This window comes from Mesocricetus auratus, unplaced genomic scaffold, assembly GCF_017639785.1.
Source record: "Mesocricetus auratus isolate SY011 unplaced genomic scaffold, BCM_Maur_2.0 Super-Scaffold_6730, whole genome shotgun sequence".
Taxonomy (NCBI): Eukaryota; Metazoa; Chordata; class Mammalia; order Rodentia; family Cricetidae; genus Mesocricetus; species Mesocricetus auratus.
The window spans coordinates 100,472,396-100,497,498 of record NW_024429184.1 but is presented as its reverse complement, the minus strand read 5'-3'; the positions used below and the strand labels follow the sequence as shown (position 1 = coordinate 100,497,498).

General features: G+C 40.2%; 1 pseudogene; it reads left to right on the top strand.

Moving 5' to 3' along the window:
* The first annotated feature begins 1,698 nt into the window (after window positions 1-1,698).
* LOC101825308 lies at window positions 1,699-22,698 on the top strand (annotated as a pseudogene).
* The last annotated feature ends 2,405 nt before the right edge of the window (window positions 22,699-25,103 follow it).

The following is a 25,103-nucleotide window of genomic DNA, read 5'->3' as shown; positions in this document are numbered from 1 at the left end:
GGGGGCGTGCAGAATGGTTTGGGGAGCACTGTTTCACTTCCAATGTGGACACTCCCCCTCCTTTTTTGTTTTTTAGAAAGCCGAACAAGCATTAAAATTTAATGGTCTGCTTTCACTTTCTCTGCAGTATGCTTCAAGATGATTATAAATTACTGCATTCTGCTTACTTTTGATGGAACAAGCCATGCATCAGCATTTGATTTAGAAGCTTTCTCAGGTTGACACATGAAACGCATCTTGCAGATGTGATTTATCACATGGCTCTTTCCTGTTTGTTTCAGAGGAAAACTGCAGCTCAGGAGGCTAGGCCTGGTGACAGTGACAGCCATCCTAGGAGTGGGGGTGTGACTTCAAATGCTAGAATCATCTGGAAACACAGCTATTTCATTAGTACTGTAAGTATTAAATACTATCAGAGTCCTCTTTGTTTGTTCTTCCATGTTCATTGTGGTTTTCAAAGTTGTCACTCTTAGTGTGCTTTGAAGCTCCTGGGGAAAAGATGAGCAAGGCATTACTTGATAGAGGAACCATTTCCCCAGGATGGATGGGGGTATCACAGGGCAAGGCATTCTCCTGTAACCAGCTTGGGAAATGGCTGTCTTGGACGTTTCCTGATGCAGTACAGTTGGCCCAAGAGGGAGTTGAAAGAAAAGATGACATTTTCCCCAAATGTGTGGCATGAGACCAGAGGGACGGCACAGAAAGCTTCATCATCATCATCATCATCATCATCATCATCATCATCACTGGTGCTTTTTCACCTCTGAGTTTATATTCACTGGTGAACTACAACATGACAATCCATTCTTTTCACTGATGGCAGTGACCAAACCAGTTATATATGAAATACACTGGTTTTTAAATAGTGTGGTCAAGCTACCAGTTGGGCTATGTTTGATTTATTAAGTCTGACCAATAACTCAACGAGAACAGTGGCAATCCCACATACTTGTTCATACTCATGCTCCATAGTGAAGATGTAATTTGGCAATCCAGTCCCCTTCTTTACCTATTACTCAATTACTTTAAGTCAAATGTGAGCTGCTCATTCCTATGGGGTATCACTTCTGTTTTCAGTAGCTTACCAGTTGAATCATGACCTCACCTAGATTGACAGTTTCTTCTGATACTTTTGATGTTGTCCTCTGGTTGTATGTACCCTTTCTTTCTCCCTCTCGATTATCCTCTAAAGTCAAACTCTTTTTTAAAAATTACTATTTATCGTTTGTTTTACAACCCAACTGCAGTTCCCCTGCTCTTCTCCCAGTCCCTCCTCCACCCCTCTCTGCCTCCCCCCATCCCCACTCCTCCCCCATTTCTATTCAGAAAGGCCAGACTTCCCATGTATGTGCACAGAACATAGCATATCAAGTTGTAGTAAGCAAAGTCAAATCCTTATTCACCCCCTGCCCTTGTTTCTAATATCATAGCCCAACACACAGTTTTTTGGGGGATGGATTAATACTATAAATGTATAAATGAGTAGTCATTATTTGTTACAAGAAGAAGTGAGGCAGTACAAAAGACTTTAACAATTCCCTTATGTTTGTTTCTACCAACTAATGGGAAATAGAATCTCTGCTTTTAGCTGGGTACATGCTTTTCTGGATAAAAGACTATTTCTCAGCTGTCTTGCAGATAGACATGATGAATTTTTAGATCTGGTCTATGCAATGTAACAAAGCAGTACTAGAATAAATGTCATCTGAAGATGGCATGGTGATTCTGGCGGTGTTCTTATCATGGCTGGAGGGAGGCTGCATTTTTGGACTGCCAGTCGCCATCATTTTGTATGTCAAGGTGCTCTTGGGTACGAAAACCTTGTGTAGCAGAAACGCAACATGGATGCAACCAGAGTGCAATAGCATTAGCTGGATAATTTCCCCTACTTCCTTGATTTCTTGAATGTGAGAAGAAAACAATTCCAAACTCTGGCAAAGGGTAAGCTGAAGTCCTTACTACAGTTTAGGCGTGGGATGGATTGATGCATAGTGGTTGCAAGATGAAAAGAATGCATACTTGGTTCAAAAGCTATGATACATTCCCAGCTAGCCACAGCAGAGTAAAGTAAGCACCAGTAGTCAGCTGACGGAACTGACTTTGCTTACAAGGCTTGATGTCTGAGTCCTAGCAAGACTTGTTCAAGCTCACAGGCGACCTTCTGTATATCCTGGACATGTGCTTTGGGGTCTTCAGGCAGGAATCCTCTGTGTCAACACAGGGCAGTGCCCCTACTTCCCGAGCTGGCCTCACCACAGTTCTGAAGCCGCAAGTCAATGCTGGGCTTTAGAAAGTTTCCTCATTCACTTCTATTTCCCTCGGTAGCATATCTACTTTGATCCCTTTTATAGCTTCTCTTCTCTTCTCTTTTGTCAAATTTCCCTCATCTGACTAAAGCACAAGCTTCTAAAGAAGAGGAGATCGCTCTGTGTGCTGCTCACTCATCTGGCAATCAGGAAGATTTCACTCTACATGGAGTCTTGCAAGAGCCTACTGAGGGCCGGTTTACAGCACAGGAGTACAAGTCCAAGTATATAGACACTTGACCTGGACCCACTGGAGATGAAGCAGGTTTCTAGACTCCTTAAAAGCATCTTTGCTTGATTTTTTTACTGAGATATATATTCATTTTCTGTATTTGGTAATATTGACATGTCCATGCAATGGTAAAGCTTTTATGTGTGTGGTCATAATTCCTCTTGCCTGACATGCTTGTATTACAATTTACACACACACACACACACACACACACACACACACACACACACACACACACAGGAAAGTGCTGACTCTTCTCCCTGCCCAACAGATTATTTCTGATGTTTGACATTTTCTTTGTCTTTTTTTTTATGACAGGGTATCTCTGTGTAGCCCTGGCTATCTGGGAACTCACTTTGTAGACCAGGCTGGTCTTTAACTCAGAGATCTGCCTGCCTCTGCTTTCCCAGTGCCGGGATCAAAGGAATGCACCACCACTGCTAAGGAAAGTATTTTCTGTCTTAATTGTCATAAAGTGATGTTCAGATAACTTGATGACTCATCACAGAAAAATTTGGAAATACCTGTGAACTCTTCAATGAAAGATGTTTCAAGAGAGGTTTCCCCAAAGATTCTTTCAATCCTTTGCTTGATTTCTGTTCCATGATCGGAAAACACTTTACCAATTTTTACCTAATCTGAATCTACTCTCTGTATTAAAAATCAATTTTGTAATAAATTTAGTTCTCAATAAATTCTGACTTTTATTCTCCTGTCCATGATACTACCAAAGAAGAGGCACCTCTCATGGTGATGGCAAAGAGTAGTAAATAATTCAGTTCTGACTCATCACCATAGTGCATTTTTATCATTTGTAGAGTTGCTGTTTAACAAGACTGTAGTAATTCTTTAAGCAAAAACTATAAACTTGTATGATTATTCAGAATATTTGGTGTCAAGAAGGAAATACAGGTTTCTATCTCTCCCCAAGAGTGCTATCCTTATAGGCATATCCATGCCAAAAAATCTCCATAAATGAACACTCAAAATGATACAGAGGATATAAGAATCAGAGAATGTACAAGTTGTATTTCTAAGTGTGCACTGTCCAACATGGTGGGCTCTAGTTACCCATCACAACTGAACATGTGGGCAGGAGCTAATCTACAATGAAGTGGGCTGTCAAACAGATCTTAGATTCAATGACAATGTGGGGAAAATTCAGAACAGCTAATTAATAACTTTTAATAAAATGTTTGATGCACATACATAGACTCTTTGTTAAAATCTATAATTTTGGTTGTATAATATTTTAGGTATTATGCATAAAATACATGCATCAAACAGAATAAATAATATATTAGCAAGATTAATTTTATCTATATTTTTTCACTAATGTGGCTACTAAGATTTTTTTAAGTTTTATCAATGGCATGGATCATATTCCTCTTGGTCACTGCCCCTATCTCTAGTCAAAAAAAGAGACAAAAATTTCCCAAACTCTGGATGGCTGGTTGTCAATAGGTCATGGTATATGTATTTTTTAATTGTATACTTGGTTTTTGTAGCATTAATTATTGATATAAATACACAACTAACCTAACCAGACACACTTTTTCTAGCATGTACCATTTTTTTGAAAAGTGGGCATTCCTACTAAACTCTCTTAAAAACAAGGTTTTTGTTGCTTTATCTTTTGCTTATGAATTAGCTTTCAGAGGAACTTCTTCCCTAGTTGATTTAGCAAGAGACATTTCATGCACTAAAGGAAGCAAAGAAGCCCTAGCATTAATCTGAATTTGTGGGAAATGGTTTATAGGCCTGTGACTGGAGAGCTCAACTCAACTGTACTACAAGGCAACTATAATCTGTAGTTTCTCTCTACTGGCTCTTCTGTGTGGGAATGATGACTGGCCAATGTCCACCCTTAGAACACATGTCCTTTTTCTCTATGTTTGTGTAGACCCCCTCCTTTCCTGCTGTGCCAGGATTCTGGGTATAATGGACCACTTCTTCTTGAAAGGCACTGGACAAAGGCAACACAGAGATGAGGCAAATCTCAGGACCACCAAGTAAAACTCAAATCATGCACAAGACAAGGACTGGGCAAAGGTTCCTGACCCAGGATGAAGGAAGAGGCAAACCTGTTAGGATGAGAAGTAAGACACGCAGTGCCCTTTCAAAAGCACAACTCCATTCTTTGCAACTAAGCACAAGGCAACCTATTTCTTTCCTTTTGCTTCCTCTGCACACAAGGACCTCAGAGTAACAGCTGACCTTTTGTTTAGAGCCCCAAACACTTGTTTTCACTGCAGTGTGTGAGCTATGTCATCCTCTAAAGACTCTCCTGGAGTTGCTCATGTGTTTAACAGACAACAGATAGCCATGTTACAAACCAGTTTCAAAACCATGTCATTTTGATAAGCTTTCTCCATGTACAATGTGAGAGAATATATTTTTGATAGCCTGGTACAGTGGCTTTAAACCCCTCTCCTCAGCTGTTCTAGTAGTTAATAACTCCTCACAAACCATCCTTCATTCTATTTTCTTCACCAAAGAGTTGAAGAGAACAATGCATTAGTTCCTATATTAGTCAGGGTTCTCTAAAGTAACAAAACTTATAGAATAAATGCCCCCTCTGACATAACATACATACATATATATATGCATACATATGGATTTATTAGAATTTATCAATCTCAATATAGATTAGAATCACTACATACATAACATATATAAACACACATTATGAAATTTATCAGATTGACACACAGGTTGTGGTCCAGCTAATCCAGCAATGGCTTTCTATGAACAGAAGCTCCAAAAATTCAGGAGATGTTCTGTGTGTGAGCCTGAATGTCTCACTGGTCTTGAGAATATGCAAAAATCTCAAAGATGTAGGCTCTAATGCCAATGAAAGGAATGGACTTGCTAGTGAGGGTGAAAGCAAGCAGATGAGAGAGAGTGCGCACTTCCTTCCTCCATGTCCTTTGTACAGGCAGCCAGCGGAAAGGTGTGGTCCAAGTGAAAGGTGGGTCGTCCCACCCCAAAACACCAGGATTAAAGTTTTATCTTTCCACTTCAAAGATCCAGGTTAGAAGTGGGTCTTCCTACTTCTAATGATTTAATTAAGAAAAAAATCCCTTGCAGGTCATTTGGGTTTTAGTTAATTCCAGATGCAGTCAAGTCGATAGTCAAGAGCAGTCATCCTGGTGTCTCATAAGAAAATCACTTCCCCTGTCATTTCCAAGGAGAAATGAATCAGGAATCAGTCAGAAAGTCTTGTTCCCTTGAATTTTCAAGGTACCATCCATATTTGGCATATGAAACTGGAGGAAAACTAAAATGTGGATAAAACCTGAAATAATGATCACTAAACACTATGACTCGTTTCTCTGCAGTTGGTCCCTGTCATAAAAAAGGAAAAGCTGTTCCCTTCTGACCCTGGTTCTTTGGCTGAAAAGAGTTTTGCATTGGAGACTGTATTTTGGGGTGTGCATTTTTCTCCCTAGAGCAAGGTTCAGACATGCCGTGTGGGTTTTTATAAATGCCAGGGAGGCCAGAATGGTGTACTTAGCACAAACAGCTCTTTGTAATAAAACATAAATTGAAAATTGCCACCTGCACTGCAAGGTAGAAATTCTTGTCACCGTGAATCTCTAATCCAGAGTTCTAATTGTATATGTCCTTTAAAAGAAAAAGGCATTTCCTTTAGTGCTACATTTATATTTTATCTTTGTAACACATTGCAATCTAGGATCTTGCTTAAAAATTCTAAGGCAAGAGATTTGAGTCTATGGTACAGGAAGAAAATGCCATTCACACTGAATACAAACTCTGTACATTATGTTTTCAAAGCAATGATCTCTCTATCAACCTCATGCATAAAAATGGCTTAATTTCAAGTGATAGTATGTTAGGCCAAAAATGAAAGCAAGGGCAAAAGGATTTATTGGTCTGAGGAGCTATGAAGATCTTTGCGTTTCAGCAGCTGTTCCAAAAGCAGCTCCAAAGATTGCCACATCAAGATCATCTCACACCAGCTCCTGACAGCTCACAGAATTGCTGCTTGGAGTCTATTTCTTCACACTGCTATTTTCCAGAAAAATTAATTGTCACTGTGTGTCGTGGACTGAGTCCATTCCCTACAATTCACATGTTGCAGTCTTACCCAGAATATGACTGTCCTGGAAATAGGGTCTTTAGACAGGTAATTAAGTTAAAATGATGTCCTTAGGAAGGAGTCTCACCCACTACAATTGTTGTCTTTATAGGGACAGGACTGCAGGACTGCACAGGTGCCCAGAAGTGAGAGTCAGCGATGACGTTGGGAGAGGATCAGGTGTAAGACAGCCAAGCCAAACCAAAATAAAGAACCATGCCTAAGTACCAAAACCTTTTTCTGGAACCCCTAGTTTCCAGAATGGCCAGGATATAAGCATCTGGTGGCCTAGCTGCCCTTTGATAGTCTATACCTGCCTTTTATAGCAAAAGTTATAAAAAGTGGTCACATTGACTGGACTTGCTTATGACATATGCCATCCTGCAACTTTGTGGCTAATTGCTGAATTCTTGGGTTGGATTCTGGTCATCTACCATGACATTCAGGGAAAGGGACCCTCAAAGCATGTCTGTGATAACAGATGCCTCCTACAAGTGCCTACAGCCTAGAAGAGCACACACACTGTATCCAACATGGCATTCTGTTTAGTGTTCTCTCACATGTGAAGATGACCAAAGAGAAATCACTCTGCATCACTGAGGCATTTGTGGCCATGGCTTAGTTCCCCTGGGAGAAAGTTGGCTTTGTAAAAGTAGAAGTTCTCAAGGCAGAAACTGTACTCTGACAAAGCCTTCCTTTAATAATCTTTTACTTCAATCTGCTATTTGGGAACTTCCTTGAAGTTCCTAAGGGTCCAATCTCAGAACAGTAGTAAAACAGTACATAGCAATTATGCTCTCTATTCTGCTGGTAAAAGGCAGCAGTGAGGATTTGACTGAAGGTCTGTGTGAAGGAGTAAGTATCATATGTTGCCCATACATTGTATGACATTATAATTTAAAATCCCATTTGTATAAGGAGTTCAGACATATTGGTCTTCCCTAACAACCTGTTTGCTAACTTGTTGAAGGTAAGATGTCCCTGTTGACTTTCTGCTCACCCCCACGACCACTATGCACACAATCCACTTCCGGTCCCATTCCCTTACTTCTGTTTAGAGCAGTGGTTCTCATCCCCCTTAATGCTGCTACTCATGTTGTAGTGATCCCCAACAATAAAATTATTTTCTTTGCTATTTCATAACTCTAATTTTGCTACTGTTATGAATTGTGATGCAAATATTTGTGTTTTTTGATGGTCCTAAGTGATCCCTGTCAAAAGGGTTGCGACCCACAGTTTGGGAACCCCTGGTTTAGCAGCTCTTCTGGGATAGCCTCTGGGAGGTTTCTGTCTTCCTTCACATCTCTGGTCAAATGTTGACCACAGTGCTCTGCATCGCTCTCTAATCCCATCTTCCTCCAAGGCAGTCATTACCTAGTTCCTTACCTTTCTTCCCCTTCCATGGTGAGAGAACATTTGTGATTTCTTTCTTTATTAGTTTTTTTATCACTTAAATGTTGCCTGGTTTGTTTTGCTTTCCTGTCGCTGTTATAAGACTCACTGACAAAAGCAACTTGAGGGAGAAAGAGTTTATTTTGGGTTGCAGTTGAGGGTCACAGTCGATCACAGCAGACAGTGGACATATTGTTGTCACACTGCAGCCATAACCAGCAGTAGGCAGCAATGGTGAATGCATGCTAGCGTTTTTCTTCTGTAGTTTAGATAGTCCAGAATGCCTTGCTGGGGAATGAATCTCCCTGCATCAGTTAACATAAACACGATAACCCCTACAGATATGCCTAGAGACCAATCTCCCAGGTGATTCTAGAATCTGTGGAGTTGACAACACTACCATACTACTAAAGGATAAGTAGAAAATAGAATTTTTTTGAATCAAGGTCTTTTCCCGGTAATATTTCTTTTCATCAGTCAATCATTAGATCTCTTTCACGGAGCTCTTTGTCTTAAAAATTAAACATACATATGTATGCACACATAAGCACATTTAAGTATACATGTACTTGTGCATATGTGTTATCACTCATGTTCTATGACACCACGGAAGCTGCCTCTTCTCTCTGTTCTGGCTTCTTGTTTTGCTTCCTGTTTGTTAGAAGCAGGCCACTACAGCCTCCAGACATCATCCAGATCCATCACTACAAGTCAGGCAAGCTCTGTTCCCCTAGCGAATGGCACAGGCATGTGAATTCAGTATTTCTTGTTACTTCCTTAATTATCGGTTGAAGGTAATCATAAGAATCAAATCATCATAGTAGGCTGACGAGTTTGGAGGGGATGTGGAACATGTATTTTCATATTCATGTCTCAAGTGCAAACTGTGGAGTAATTCTACATCCCATTCTTCTGTGTCTAAGAAGTAGCAAGAAGTCAGGGCAGAATCTGCTTCCATAGCAATAGCATAAGCAAATATAACAAATCTTCAAACAATACTCCACAACAGTCAACATTACTGATATCTATAAAAAAATTCAGATTTCAGAGGCAGCTCAGCATTAGTGAAATTTCAGTTTATCCAGTAGCCAGGACTGACTATAGCTGGACATCTGGTAGCACTGAGGGGAGTTAGGTAACTTTCAGAAGGAGATCCTCCAACAGTTGGCCCTTTTCCTATTAAGTTTATTGTGACCGTGCCACGCACCACTCCAGCTGGGATGAAGGTTCTCGAAGACTAGGTGGATAAGGATTCGGCAGTGACAAACAGAAACAAACACAGAGGCAGTTTGAATCTAAGCGTATGTTGAAGTTCTCAAGCAAGGCTTTTTATAATGAAAACAAATATCATCTCAGGATTTGTGTTCAGTGAAGCAGACAAATGACTGTTTCTAAGATCAGGTTAATAAATTTTTATGGTCAGTTATTGTTTGAAATCTGGTACGTAGTTCACAATTGTTTGATATCTGTTACTTAGTTTTTGTGAGTCTTTGAAATACTGAGCTATTTTGACTTTTTCTTATTAAAAAGCTTTCTTTACCAAACATTAAAACCACTCTTGATCACACATGTGCAGCCATATGAAAGTTTATTGTTGGGAAAGCTTTTATTAATACTATTACTATTTACTTAAGTGAATGACGTGAATGATTTGAAATGCGCTGGTTTTCCTGGAGACGAGGTCATGGTCAGTGACCATGTCTCAGGGGACGGTTCTCATTTATATTTTTTGTTTGAGATGTCAGCACAGGCTTTCAGGAACACTTTGTTAATATGAGAAAAGAACAGAAGAACAGAGATTGCTATGAGAACTATGGCTCAATATTTTTCTTCACCTAAGAGTTATACAACTGTTTACAGGAGACCTCCTTCTTTTGAAGTTATCACCTCAGTCTGTGGAACTTGTCACACAGAATCTACTGGATTTGGTGTGGCATGGCCACATACATATCCTCTTCCCATCATGTGTATAGTTTTTCCATCAGGACAGCCATGCTTTTTGTCTTGTTTACAACATTTAACCCTAAGGACAACATATTAAACACTGTGACTGAACAGCATGGTTATTCCTTAGATGAATGAGCAAATATTATAGTTCTCTAAACTTATATAATCCATGAAATAGATAAGAGGAACAAATTACTCATGATCTCAAAGGTTTAAGAACCAACAAGATATTTTTAACTACAGAACACAAGTATCTTGACAGATACTTGAAAACATATGTAAACACTTCCACTGGAATGTATTCCTGCTACAGTAATATTAAAAACAACAAAGACTTCTTCAGAATGCATCATCTGCTGGAACTTTATCATGTTTCTACTTGTTACATGCTTGGAATTAATTCATCCAAACATGATTATTTCTGATTATCTAGAGAGAACATTAAAGATTGTTATGATTAGGAATTTTTAGCAAGTGTATATGGATGGTTAGATAGGGCATGAAGTTGAGATTTTGGTCAACTTTATCTTTCGTAGTTTTGAGGCAAGGCTATGGCGAGTTCTTCAGGCCAAGATAACTGATTTGGCCATGCCATTGTTTCTGTTTGGATTCACAAAACCTGAAGAGTGGCTGTAATATGTAACAGATGTAACACAAAATATTAGAAGGGCTTATGCGGTCAGAGAAGAGCATATAGTTGAGAGAAAAGACCCAAGATGGGGTCGGCAAAGATATGTGGGTATAGCTGTCATCAAGAACATTTAATTTTCTGAGAGTGTCTATGTAACATGGATAGCTTTGCACCATCCTGTCTTCCCTGGAGTAGAGGTATATTTTTGTATATATTCGAAGACACATATAAACCACACAGAAAGTTGTGTGGTGAAATATCAGATTACCTATCTTTTGTGTAAGCCTGGTTTAAGTAAGCTCAAGTTTCTGTGAGAATGATTAGATACCTGTCTGCCCATTTCACCTATGCTGTTTCTACAAAGTTATATAGCTTGAAAATGTGATTGAAGTCAAAGAATAAGAACAAAATTTCAAATGTGGGAAGCAGAAATGGCATCTATTTGGAGAGGTTGGGACTCACAAAGATTTCAAGAAACCTTCTGAGACAGATGGAATTAGCCTGGCCACTCAACCAGACAAACTTAAGCTTTGCAGTTCCTGCATCCATCAATTTATTTACTTATTTATCTTATTGCTAAATATTGGAGGGGAAAGGAAAAAATGAACACTCCATAAGTAGAACTAGAGATTGTGGAGAGTAGAGTGCTAGTTTGTGTGGGGAGACAAGATAGTGGGGAAGGTTATGTTCATTTTTTTTGTAAATAGTCTGAGGCCCACAAATGAGTAATTAAATGCTGCTCAGGGATGTGCTCACAATTACAGATAGACCAATTGGATGAAACAAGTCAGGCTTCTTTCCTTGACACAGAATGAAGGAAATAGTTGTTTAATGCTTTGAGGTGTTATGTATATTTTTGTATATATTTGAAGACACACGTCAACACCCCAGAAGGTTGTGTGATAAGATGACAGATTATCCATCATCTGTGTAACTTGGGAAATGGGAAAAGCCTGGATAAGAAAGAATAGACTTTACTTGAAATAAAGGAAAAGCAGAAGAGCACCAGGAACAGAAATGGGGTGAAAGGGCAGCTAAGGAGTGAAAGGAAACAGAGGGATAATCAGAAAAAGGAGCAAGCCCCCCACCCCTGCCACCCATGGCTTCTATGATGCAGCTTCTTCCTGTATGGAGAGAGGAGCAGACAGCTCATCAAAGGGGCACTCCAGGTGACTTTGATGAAAAAAGTATCTCAGTTCAGTGCATAGATTTAACTACAAATTAAGTTAGGGGTTCTAGGGCAACAGTGACTTTCTTCAGCATTGGTCAGCAGTGAATAAGAGGTTCATGTTGTATAGCACAAGTTATAGTTGGTCTTAACAATATAAACTTAGGGGGTGAAAACTGAAAGCTCAGAGAAGGAGAGCAGCCAGCCACTAGAGTTCTTACCTCTACCAAATCTCCAGCTGAAAAGAGATTGAGCTTTTGTCTCCTCCCAACTTGTGTTCCTCATTCTGCTCAGCCATACCACTTCCTGTCTGTCTGCACAAATCTACAGACCTCTATGGTTCACTAGTGGCTAGCTCTGCCCTCTGATCTTCAGGAAAGCTTTATTTGTTAAAGCATAAACAGGATATCACCACAATATTGGCATACCCATTTCTCAGAGCTTTGTAGCCAGGTACTTTCCCAGAGGGAACTGATTAAGACTATGTTACCCAGAAAGCCTGATCATAGTCAGGGAGCCTGGAATCAGTTTATTGCAGCCCCTCATGTGAGTATGAGGTGGTTGTGAACCATGAGAGATCTAAGCACAGACACTGAAAAGCTCAGGTAGCAGGAAGCTCAGGCAGTGAAGGGCTCAGAGGTTAATGGCCTCTTTGGCAAGGAGCTGGATAACTTCAGTGGACACTGATAGCCAAAGGACAAAGGTCAACTGCTTACTTAAACTCTGTGACAAGCTGTGCCTTGGAGAAATGAGTACTGCGAAGTTCAGATCCAGTTGGGAGCTATTTCTCTGAGCCTTCCATGATAGCATAGCAAAGGAAAGAATCAACAGTGTTCAGAGAAGCCCACGGGACAGGAGAACATCTTTGCCAAGCATGTATCAGACAGAATATTAACATCTAGAACAGAAAGAACTAAAAAGTTAAAGATTTAGAAACACAAATTAAAAACCCCGAATCCCTCACATATCCAATCCATAAATGGACAAATGAATTGAATAGGCAATTCTTAAAAGAAGATATAAAGTAGCTAAAACGTAGAAGCAAAACCATTTCGCATCTGTGATAGTTTGAAGGAGAATGTCCATTGTATTTTGTAGGTTTGTATTTTTGAATGTTTAGTCACAGCGGAGTGGAACATTTTGGGGAGAATTAGGAGGTATGGTCTTCTTGGAGGAGGTATGTTACTGGGACTGAGCTTTGAGGTTTCAAAAAGTCATCGTAGTCTCTCTCTCTCTCTCTCTCTCTCTCTCTCTCTCTCTCTCTCTCTCTCTCTCTCTCTCTCTCTCTCCCTGCTGTCTGTGGATCAAGAAGTAAGTTCTCCACCCTATGCTTTCAAATTTGTTGTCATGCTTTCCATAATGATGATAATGGACTAACCTTCTGAAACTGTAAGAAGGACCCCTAATTAAATGCTTTGTTTTATAAGTGTTTCCTTGGTCATGGTGTTTCTTTCCTAGCAATAGAACAGTAACTTAGGCAACCTCTTTTGTTATTAGGGAAATACTAATTAAAACTACATTATAACTATTTTGTCTCCATCAGAATGTCTGTCATTAAGAAAACAAATCACTTAATTCTACGCAGCCAGTGATAAAACCACCCACTTCAATACCGCCGTTTCAGAGAGGGAAAGGCTAGTACTGGAAAAGCAGAAGACTTGTGGGAGTTTGTAAAACCCCACAGCCTCATGGTTTAGCGCTTGTAACAGCCTGGATCACAAAGTAGTCCGAACAGAACCTGGTGAGGAAATTAAAGATTTTCTAGTGTAATTTTGATTCTGTGATTTTTTTTAGCCTTGGCAATGACTTCCAAACCTAATCCTTTCATTAGTTATGACTTCCCAGTGACCTAGTCATTCACACTGCTCTTATCATGTTGTGTTACATCCAAGTTGCTATGAGCCCCTTACTTGAACTAAGCCTTGTAAGCTATCTTACAACAGATACCTATCTTGCAATGTGAATACAAATATTACATAGGTGAAATACAAAGGATGCTACAGGAGGTGTTCTGTGTTAATTTTAGTTTAACTTTAAGTCTATGTGACCTTGAGAAAGACATTTAATGTCCCTGAGATTCAGTGTTCTCGTCTGTAAAATTAGGCTAAGAATCAGGCAGTAATGTTGGGTTCAAGTCCTTTTAAGTGAGTGTGGCCTGTCTGAGAGTTTGTGATATCAGCTTATGATGAACACTCACTAAACATGAACTAATTACTTGTCTTTTCTCCTGATACTGAGAAGTATTTTGGTCAAATATGGGCTTCTAGGAAGTGATTGTATCTAAAACTAATAAATCTTAACCAAGTCAAAAAAAAAAAAAAAAAAAAGAAAGAAAACAAATCACAACAGGTAGTCGTAATGACTGGGAGAAAAGAATCCTGATTGAGTGCTGGTGGGGAAAAAAAAAAACCCTGAAGTGTCTCATTTGTAAATTAGCATAGAGGGTTTTTAAGCAACCAAAAATACAATTACCACAGGAACCAGCTATATTACTTCTAGGTCTGCAGTCTAAGGAATTTAAGTTAACACACCACAGGGATACCTGCATGTCCATGTTTATTGCTGCATTATTCTCAATAGTGATGACATAGAGCTAGCCTTGGTGCCAATCAATGAACAATGAAGAAAAATTAGCACATCTACCCAATTTACTTCATTTATTTATAGAGAAGAATTGAATTATGTCACCTTCAGGAAAATGGGTGAATTGAAGAAGGAAGCCAAATTTAGAAAGACAAATCACCACATGCAATCTCTTCTGTGGAATCTAGGTTAAATACATGTATTGGGAGAAGAAAGAGTATAGAGTTGTGAAGAGAGACAGGAGAAGGGTAGGTAGTGATGGCTCTCCTGAGGTAAATGGTTTTGATGTTGGAGGTACTGGAAACAGCTTAACTATAAATAAATTAGTATGTGTGTACACTGCAACTTTTTTGGTCTCTATGGTACCATTTGTCTAGTACTATGCCAAAGTGACAGATATGTACACTTCAGTTACCTTAATCAGTTAGTTCACTAATTTATTCTGAAATAGCCAAGACAATTATTTATAAGAAATCATCATAATTTCCTTAAGATATACTATCCACTTTCAACTATATTATTTTATAAAATACATTCACACACTTATTTCAATAGGCCTTTAAAGTATAGAATGCATCATGTGTTTGATCTCACATGGGAAGACACACATCATAAAAGCAGAAAGGTTGTTTATTTGAGGGAAGGAAGGGAACCAGTAGGAGTGGGCAGAAGGGAGTAGAATGTTGACCAAATATGACCAAAGCATGTAGATGGAAGTTCTGTCCCACCTGGCCCTGCAGCTGTTTAGCCCCAAATGAACACACAAATACTTACGTTAATTATAAACTGTTTATCTGATGGCTAGGATTCCTACTGGCTAGCTCTCTCTTAATTATTAACCCATAACTATTAATCTAAGTATTTCCACGTGGTCTTATCTTACCAGAGAATGCCTGGGCCTCTTGCTCCCTCAGCAGCTACATGCCATCCTCCCCTGAATTCTCCTTGCCTGGTAGTCCCACCCATACTTCCTGCATGACTACTGGCCATTCAGTGTTTAATTCATCAACCAATAAGAAAAACATACACAAGAGCATCCCCCATCAAAAGCATAATGATGTATGCATATAAAAATGTCATAATGAAGCCCATTATTTTATATAGCAACTGAAAACCATTTTTTAAATTTATAAGTAAGCTCAAAGCAATAATGCATGAGGTAAAATATTTAGAAATTTTAAATAGCACTTAAAATATGCATATAACACACATTTTCTATAGGAAATATTAAAGGAAGAAATTGAGTCTTTTTTTGTTATAGAATTGTGGTTGTCTTAGGGCTTCTATTGCTGTGAAGAGACACCATGACTATGACAACTCTCATAAAGGAAAACATTTCACTGGGTGGTTCACTTACAGTTTTAGAGGTTCACTCCTTTATCATCTTGGTGGGACACAGTGGCATGCAGGCAGACATGGTACAGAGAGTCCTACATCTTGCAGGCAACAGGAACTAGTCTGTCTCACTGGGCGTGGCTTGAGCATATATGAGGCTGCAAAGCCCACTTCTACAGTTAAATACTTCCTCCAAGAAGACCACACCCACTCCAACAGGGCCACACCTCCCTTTAGTGCCACTACCTTTGGGGGCCATTTTCTTTCAAACCACCACAGTCTTGGATGCAGAGCTGAGCTTCCCTTTGGCTTGAGCTGGTGACTCTGACTCTGGACAGGCTTCAGCACAGCTCTGAGTATCGGTTTCATCCCTGTGAAATATCAAGAGGAGGGCTTCCAAGGCTGCACCTACCAGAGCAGTCAGTGAGTCATTGAATCTAGGTATAAATTAGCACAGCTCTGAGAGCATAAGCGATTTCTAATTGCTGATGTGTGACAATTTAAAATAAGAAGCCCAAATGGTCTCTGCCATTAGCTGTGACACCATTCTCCTTCTAAGACAAAGGTCAGCCACTTCAATTTCCTCCATGCTGCTTGCTCCCTCCCCCAACAGGGATAGCATTCCTGAAGCCTACCTTTTCTTCATGAATCTCCTGTCTGGATTAATAAGTGTCTGGTTTCTCTGAAGGAAATGGCTCTTACATCGAAGGTACATTAATTCTCTCAGGTCACGGTGGCACCATTTGCTTAATTCTATTACAAAGTGACAGACATAGATTCCATTGTCCTTACTGAGTTCATGGCTTCAGTCTAAACAGCAAGAAAGTCATTTAAAACAAAGAATATCTGCGTGTCGCAGATCTTTCATGAGGTATGTTCTTTGGATTATTGTTCCTAAAAATGGTGCCACCCCATTATTTACACAAGTATTGTATTCCACCTTTCTATGTCATTTAGCAGATAGGAGGCATTTTACAAGCTGGGAGACATAGTGGGCTCTTCCAGAAATGTTCTCCTAGGGAATGATACACTCACTCCACACAAGGATCTAGGAAGCTACTCTATACCTCCATTATAGACACAAAAAATTATACTTTTTCATATCCTTTAGTGTTGAAAGTGAAATCTGTAAGTTCCACAAGCTTCAACACAAACCATGCTGTTACCATAAATAGGTATATAGCAGGAAGGGACTGAACTCAAGGACAGAGCTAAAACCAAGTCCTGCTAAAATGTTAGAGATGGAGAAGAAATAACAATATCAGCAGAGACAGGTAAAATGAAGAACAGAAAAACAAAAGGAAAATCAAGGAAAATTTTATCTTGTTTTTAAAGATCAAATTGACAAACCCTTTGCCAGGTTAAGAACAAAAGTGACACAGACATAGATAACATATTTTTAAAAGCAAGAGATGTTAAAATTGGTATACATAAATATAAGATGAACAGTAGAGACTTAAGAGAAATATACATTAATAAGTTACAGAACAGTAGAAGCCCTACAACATGGATAAGAAAAAGAAAAGGAAGTCTCTAATATACATATATGTGTGTATGTATATATTAATGTTATATAAATGTTTTATATTATATAAGCAAAATGTATTGAACTGATTAAAATATTTGTGCTTTAATAAAGTTTAGTCATTATTTTTTACAATTGTAAAGTATGTTCCCTGGGTTGACTTTTTAAGTGAAACATTTTAATATAGTGATGTATTTTACACATATATACATAATATATATTCGTATATACGCAATACAATAAAAGTACAAAATACAGCCTGATAATCTCTCTTTGGGCTGATGTGTTAATTTCTCCTGGAACCAGGTACTTGTGTTATTGAAAATAGAAGTAAGTACTGAAATTGCATAATTCAGCAATTGAACTAAGTGAAAAAAATGCTGTCTGAAAATATAGCCTTTGCTTCCCCCACCAAAAAAAAGGAAGAAAAGGAAAGGAAGTCTCAAGAACTACAACAAGAGCAAGTGGTCAGTATCAAAAATCTCCTGACAAAGCGCATTTTCAGTGTAAAATTCTGGGAAACAAAGAATTACCACAAATTGTCAAGTTTATTCCCACATAGAATGGTCCCAAATTCATTTTACGGAGGCAGAATAACATGTATACAAAACTCGAAATGATGCAAAAATTCTCAACAAAATACAGGAAAGTCAAATCCTCCACCACCACAGTAAAAGGCCTGTCCCTCCATGCCAAATGGGATAGATTCCTAGAATTTGTGTGTCTTAGTTAGGGTTTCTATTGCTGCCATGAGACAATATGACGAAAAAGCAAGTTGGGGAAAGTCAGGTTACACTTCCACATCACTGAGGAAGACAGGACAAAACTCAAACAAGGAGGAACTTGGAAGCATGAGCTGATGCAGAGGCCTTGGAGGAGGGTTGCTTACTGGATTGCTCAGCTTGCTTTCTTATAGAATCCAGGACCACCAGTTCAAGGGTGGTACCAACCACAATGGGTTGGACTCCCTGCCACTGATCATTAATTAAGAAAAAGCCTTGATTACTAATTAAGAAAATCTCATGGAGGCATTTCCTCAATTGAGGCTCCTTCCTTTCTGATCACTCTTGCTGGTGTCAAGTTGACACAAAACCAGACAGCACAGAATGGATACTTTTACCCATAAATAACTAGGGTGATGAAAGGCTGTTGTTATAGGGAAGCCTATGATATTCTAACCACAGAAAAAAATTTCAGTTCAAGGCTATAGAAGAACACAGGTAACTTGAAAAGAGGGTGGCTGGTTCTCAGGATTAAAAGTTTAAGTGAAGATGTGTCTCTAAAGAAGATACATAAATGACAATAGCATGTCATTTTAAATCAATATTCTTAATCAAGGGAATACAAATCAAAGGGACTATGACATACCACTGCATACCTGTTAGAAGACCACTACTTAAACAACACAACAGTACCACACACACACACACACACACACACACACACACACACACACACACACACACACACAGATACATCACTGAAACTGACACGTTGTTGAGGCTATGGAGAAATTTTATTCAGTCTCCAGGAAGGTTACGCTGGTTACTGGTGTTTTGTGTTGATAGAACACCATGACCAAAAGAGTTTGTTTGCTTCTAGCTCTGTAGGGGGAGTCCATAATGGTGGGAGAGGCACTACAGCAGGTAGTCAGAGCAACAAGCTGAGGGGACCCATCTCAACCATACAAAGGAAGCAGAGACAGTGAACTGGAAGTGGGCAGAGGTTATCAATCCCCAGAGCCTCTCACAATGATGTCCTCCACTGAGGCCACACTCCCCAGTGGTTCCATAACCTTCCAGAACAGTGCCACCAACTGAGGGCCAAGCATTCAGACATCTGAGCCTGTGTTGGCTATTTCTTATTGAAAACACCACAAAGGTCAAATGATATAGTCACCATTGAAAACAGTCTGCAAACCCTTAAACAATTAAAATTATTCTGTGATACAGTGAACTCACTTCCGAACACTTAACAAAAAGAATTGGAAACAGGACATTGAAGAGATGTTTGCATCCTCATATTCACATTCCAGGAGGTGGAACCACCTTAAACATCTACCTTGTGATGGATTGATAGAGAAAATATGGCATGTACGTACAGTGGAGTTTAATCAACCTTGGCAAAGTCAATTGTATAATGTGAATAACCCAAGAGGACATTCCGCTAAGGGAAATGAGCCAGTCACAAAAAGATCAATCCTGCATGATCCAAATCATATGACACCCATAAAAGTGGTTCAGTTCAGAGAACAGAATATTGAATGGTAGTGGCCAGAGGCTGTAGGGAAGAAGGAAGTGGGGGTTGTTTAAGGATTATAGTTTCAATTTTTGCCAGTGAAAAAACAATATATGTGGACATGAACTTAAGTCAGCAATCATAAGCTCCTTGATGGTAGAAATTTCCCAAAGCCCCCAGTCCTGAGTCTTCCTCATGTGTTCTCAATTAGCATTTGTTGAGCTAGGCTATGCTGAGGCCAATGTGGAAGAAGAAAGTTAACATATGAAACTCCAAACTGTGAGACTGTTTTTGCTGTTAACCAAGTATTAACCACTTTAACTTCTTTTCTTGTTATTGTTAATTTCAAAATAAAGTGGATGATATAAATTTAAACATTTACACAGGACGCGAGTTTTGATTGTGTTCTGTCACATTGGATATACGTCTCTACCTCATTGTTTCTAGCACATTCCAATAGTTCATAGATGTGCACGCTTAGCATGGCTGCCGGGACCCACAAGAAAGGAAAGGCATATGTTTGTGTCCTCCCCCTTCTTTTGTTATCTCTGGAAGACATGTTTTTGTCACTCTTCCACTGAACCTAGCCATAGCCACCCTTCTCTACACGCCCTTCCGTGTAGCCGCATAGACGGGTTTCACACGGCATGTGAAATGAGCCCTGCTTTCCACTGTTGGTCTACAGTATAATTTTTATATTTCTGACAAATTACCTAAGAGCCTGAGAGTCAAATTAACATATATGTCAATGCAGGACATAGAACTATGAAACAGAACCTAAGGGAGAGAGCTGTTTAGCCAGCAGCATGTGCTGTGTGTAAGCAAAACCGTGCCAACAGAAAATATCTTGAAGTTCTTCATTTTCCCATTATCTTCACAAAATAATAAAGTTACATTTGGAGAACAATTGAACGTATACCTACAATGTATATTTGTAGTTCAATGTAATTATAATATATCTATTTGTTTAAAATATAAAGACTCTGTGAATTGCGTCTTAGCCTGTGTTGTCTTCCAATGCAATATTGTACTTAGTCTAATGGCATGGCTGCAGAATCAGAACTGCTCATGGGCTGTGTGTTGGGCCCCTTTTATCAGATTATTTGCCCAGTAGTGACTGGGTTCATATGCTGAGCAGTGATCACATGCTACAAGTCAAATATATCAGACTTCTTACTTGAGGGCTTAGGAATCGTTTGTTTCTAATGGCTTTTGCCATTAGAAAGAGGGGCTCAAATATATGTTGCATCTTGGTATTGCTTCTGTGGTTGCATCACAATGGTATTTTTGGACATAGATTAATAGCAAGGTTCTAGGCATTCACTGAATCGTGTGTATGCATGTACACCTGAATGTGTTAATGGAGTCATAAACATGTCACCCCAAGATATGATGTCTAGGTCAGGTGACTAGTAAGTCAGTTGTGAATGAAGAACACCTACCTTCCTTCTGCTAAGGGAAATGGAGTGCCAGTGTGAGATGTGAAGGGTGTGAGGGTATGAGGACAATCTCCAAACACACTGTTTACACTGATCTTCATATCCTTCGTCATTTCTCAGCTCACGCGCCTCATATTCTTCTACACTCTTAACTCCACACCCTGGCTCTGATTAAGAAAATGTCCAACTCTTAACTGTGCCTTTGGACTTCAATTCCTTATAAAGTCTCAAGTGCCACATAAAACTGAAACAAATGTGTATTACTTCCTCCTGGTCGTTTTGTCCTTGTTCTCTGACCAGGCCAAAATCCCGGCAAAGAATAGAGGTAAAGACTAGCTTCCTCTATGTGATGGGTGGCATTTCCCTCATCCGGGTTTTAGCCAAAACCAATGCTTAACAGTTAGCTTCCTTGTTTACATAGAGGCCACCTCTCAGTTGACTGTATGGATAGTGCCTTACTGTAATTTTGTCTTCACACACATGTATAAGTGCTTGGTTGTGACTCCAGTGGAAAATCTTAGAGGGAAATGAAATGTGTATTCTAGGAGGTAAGATGCTGGGCTTAAGGGCTCCAAACACTTTAACATTCCCATGCTCTGTTATATGGACATCACAAAGCTGGAGGCTTTGAAGGATGCCTTAAGTAGTGTCTGAAACTTTTACATGACCCTGGAGGCACAGGAAGGCAAAAATACAAAAAAACTAACTCAATGTATAGTCTATTTGTCCTTCCAAATTGTATATCTTGTACATGTTCCCTTCTTGAGAAAGAAACAAAAATGACTGTCTTAGCCTGGTGTTGGTGGCACACACCTTTTAATCCCAGTACTCGGGAGGCAGAGGCAGGCAGATCTCTTTGAGTTCGAGGCCAGCCTGGTCTACAGAGTGAGTTCCAGGGCAGACTCCAAAGCAATACAGAGAAACTCTGTCTCGAAAAACCAAAATAATAATAATAATAATAGCAATAAAAACGACTGCCTTTTTCAAGGCCCAAGGACAGAAAAAGAAACGTGTATCCGAGTCTCTGCGGCATCCTCCTTCCTGTCGCCGTGGCCGCCTACAAGCTAGTGCTCATCCAGCATGGCGAGAGCACCTGGAACCTAGAGAACCGCTTCAGCAGCTGGTACGATGCCGACCGGAGCCCAGAGGGTTATGAAGAGGCGAAGCATGGTGGGCGGGCGTTGTGAGATACTGGCTTAGAATTTGACATCTGCTTCACCTTTGTGCAGAAGAGAGCAATCCGGACCCTCTGGACAGTCTTATATGCCATTGACCAGATATGGCTGCCAGTGGTCAGGACCTGGCGCCTCAATGAGCGACACTATGGGGGAGTCTGGTCTAAGCAAAACTGCTGCTAAGCATGGTGAGGCACAGGTAAAGGTCTGGAGGCGATCTTACCATGTCCCACTGATGGAGCCTGATCATCCCTTCTACAGCAGCCTCAGTAAGGATCGCAGGTACACAGACCTTACTGAGCACTAGCTACCCTCCTGTGAGAGCCTCAAGGACACTATTGCCAGAGCACTGCCATTCTGGAACGAAGAAATTGTCCTTCTGAACAAGGAAGGGGAAAGAGTCCTGATTGCAGCCCATGGCAACAGCCTTCAGGGCATTGTCAAGCCTCTGGAGGGGCACTCAGAAGAGGCCATCATGGAGCCGAACCTGTTGACTGGCATTCCCATTGTCTATGAATTGGACGAGAACTTGAAGTCTGTCAAACCCATGCAGTTCCTGGGAGATGATGAGACCATACAGAAAGCCATGGAAGCTGTGGGTGCTCAGGTCAAAGCCAAGAAGTGAAGGCGAGCAGGCAGACTCCTACCCCAATACCCTCCTCCCTGCCTGCTTATGCCTCCTGCACCCTCCCCCAACACCGGACACACTCACTACACCTTTACGCTCTTAAGTTTATGTTGTAATTGCAGATGGGGACCCGTGGATCCCGTTTTCATTTGGTATTTTATCCCCTACACCCTACTCAGAAAAACACCTCTGGGGTGCAGGCGCTTGGGATGGCTCCTCTTACCAGGAGAGGTGAGAGGTAGTGATTACTTTTCTTAGCCCTGTGTTTACTAAGGGTCTGTTTTAGGAAGAGGCCAGGGAAGAACCATGCAGTGGTATTAGCAGTGAGAAGCTGCTGCCAAGTTTTGTCCCTGGCGCCTGTCCTGCACTCTTCCGCGGTTAGGTAACTGGGGGCTGGAATCATTCAAAAGGAAGGTGAAGGTAATTTACATGGTGAGTTAAACATACTACCTTCCTCTCCAACCCTAAAGTAGCTGCTGGCCCCGGAAGGTTGGGATCAATCCTGTCAAGTCTGTGTCCTTACATTTACTTTTACACACACAAAAAGGTATATCATCAGAAAAAAAGCCCCCTACTGTTTCTAGTGGTGACTGAAATAGTTCCATGTGGTCACCAGAAAATAAGCCATTCCTCCCATCAGATTGGATAAACTCCTTGTCCTCAAGGGACAGGAGCACCTCTCAATGTGTGTGAGGTTACCTCTGCCTTGCTTTGCAGAGGCGCAATGCCCCTTGATCATGTCCAGGTTTTGTCTTTCACTGTCTGAATCATGTTCCACCTGCTTGGCCCTACCATGTGGATTCAGCACTCACTTTGTGCATAACTACTAAATCTCTTTCTAGATCAGTACAATAAAGGAGTGATGTGCAAACAAAAAAAAGAAAAGAAAAGAAAAGAAAAAGAAGCATGTATCTCTCTTGAGGAACTATACACCAGCCCAACTACAGCTTCCCAAGATCACTCCTATGCCTCTACCCTGACAAGGATACCTTTAATTTATTACCCCAATCATAGTTTTTCATCTTTTGTACAATATAAAATGAAATGGCTGTCTTAGGTATAGAAGAAAAATGTCTGAGGGCCTACACACTGGGTGGTATCTCTGAATCATCTCCCCTCTCACCTACTAGGTTGAGCAGGGCTCTGCTCTCTCCATGGAGTAATGGCTAATCCTAAGAATTCCCAGCAAACACAATGGGTTTTTGAAACAGCTAGAGCCCTCACCTTGGAGTCTGCTGAGGGGATTTCTCTAAACCTTGTAAGGTATTAAATGCTGCAGTGGAACCTTTCATCTCTCCTCTCCTGCAGGACTGAGATGGTCTCTTTGAATGGACCATCAGTTCTCTGTCCTTCTGATGAAGAAGATAGAGTCCATTCTGCCTCAGTCATCTTTTCTAGAAATTGTGTAGTTTGGAGGTGTGTCATGTCATGCTGAGAATGGAGTAAATAATTTAACCTTGACTCCACCAGACCAACACACTGCCGTATTAGGTTAGAGTTGTGTATTTTGAGTGTGAATATTCTGGATCAGGGTTCTTTCCACCAATTTCTAAATACAGACTTCCTGGGGATATACGGGGTGGGCAGAACTCACCTTGGTATATGAAGTTGATTTTATTGAGCTCAAAAGCCTAATCAGATCCAGGGACTGAACACTCTCCAAAACTGAATTCTGAAGTTCACATTTTTCAGTTGTTAAATCTCTGCCCTGTGTGTAGTATTTCAGAAACATGGTATAGTCTGTATTCACTTGCATATTCTCCTAGATTGGAGTCCTATGTTACCTTGGTCCCAACTTCACTTTTCAGTGAAAAAAAGTCTTTTATTCACATAAAGGAAAGCCTTTTATAGTCTATCCTACTATGTGAGTCTGTCTCTCATGATAGCTGTGTAACTTTTTCTGGAGTTTTCATTCACCCCAGGTAAGGCACCAATGACTTATCAAAGGAACAATGACTTTCAAGTTCAGCTTAGTGAACTACTGAGTTTGTTAGGGTTATCTACAGGAGCATAGTAAGGGTTATTTATGGGCACATGGGTGACTCCAAGTCAACTGCATCAACAAAAGCCCACTGCAGCATGGTTGATGACTCAGGAAAGCTACATCCCTACAGTTTTCTGTCCAACCTGTAGGCAGGATGTATAGCCAGTGTCTTCTCTTCACACCAATTACCAACTCTTTATAATCACAGGGAGAGAGATCTTGTGAACCTTTTAAGTTTCAGGAGCTTCCAGTGCCTTATAAATTCCATCTACTTTCTTAGACTTATGAGCCTTGGTCTTCCTTCCAGACTATAGTTAACATCCACTGTCAACTTGTCAGGATGTAGAGCCATCAGCGAACTTCTGGGCACATTTCTGAGGGGTTTCTACACTAGGCAGGCCCACACTAAATATGGGCA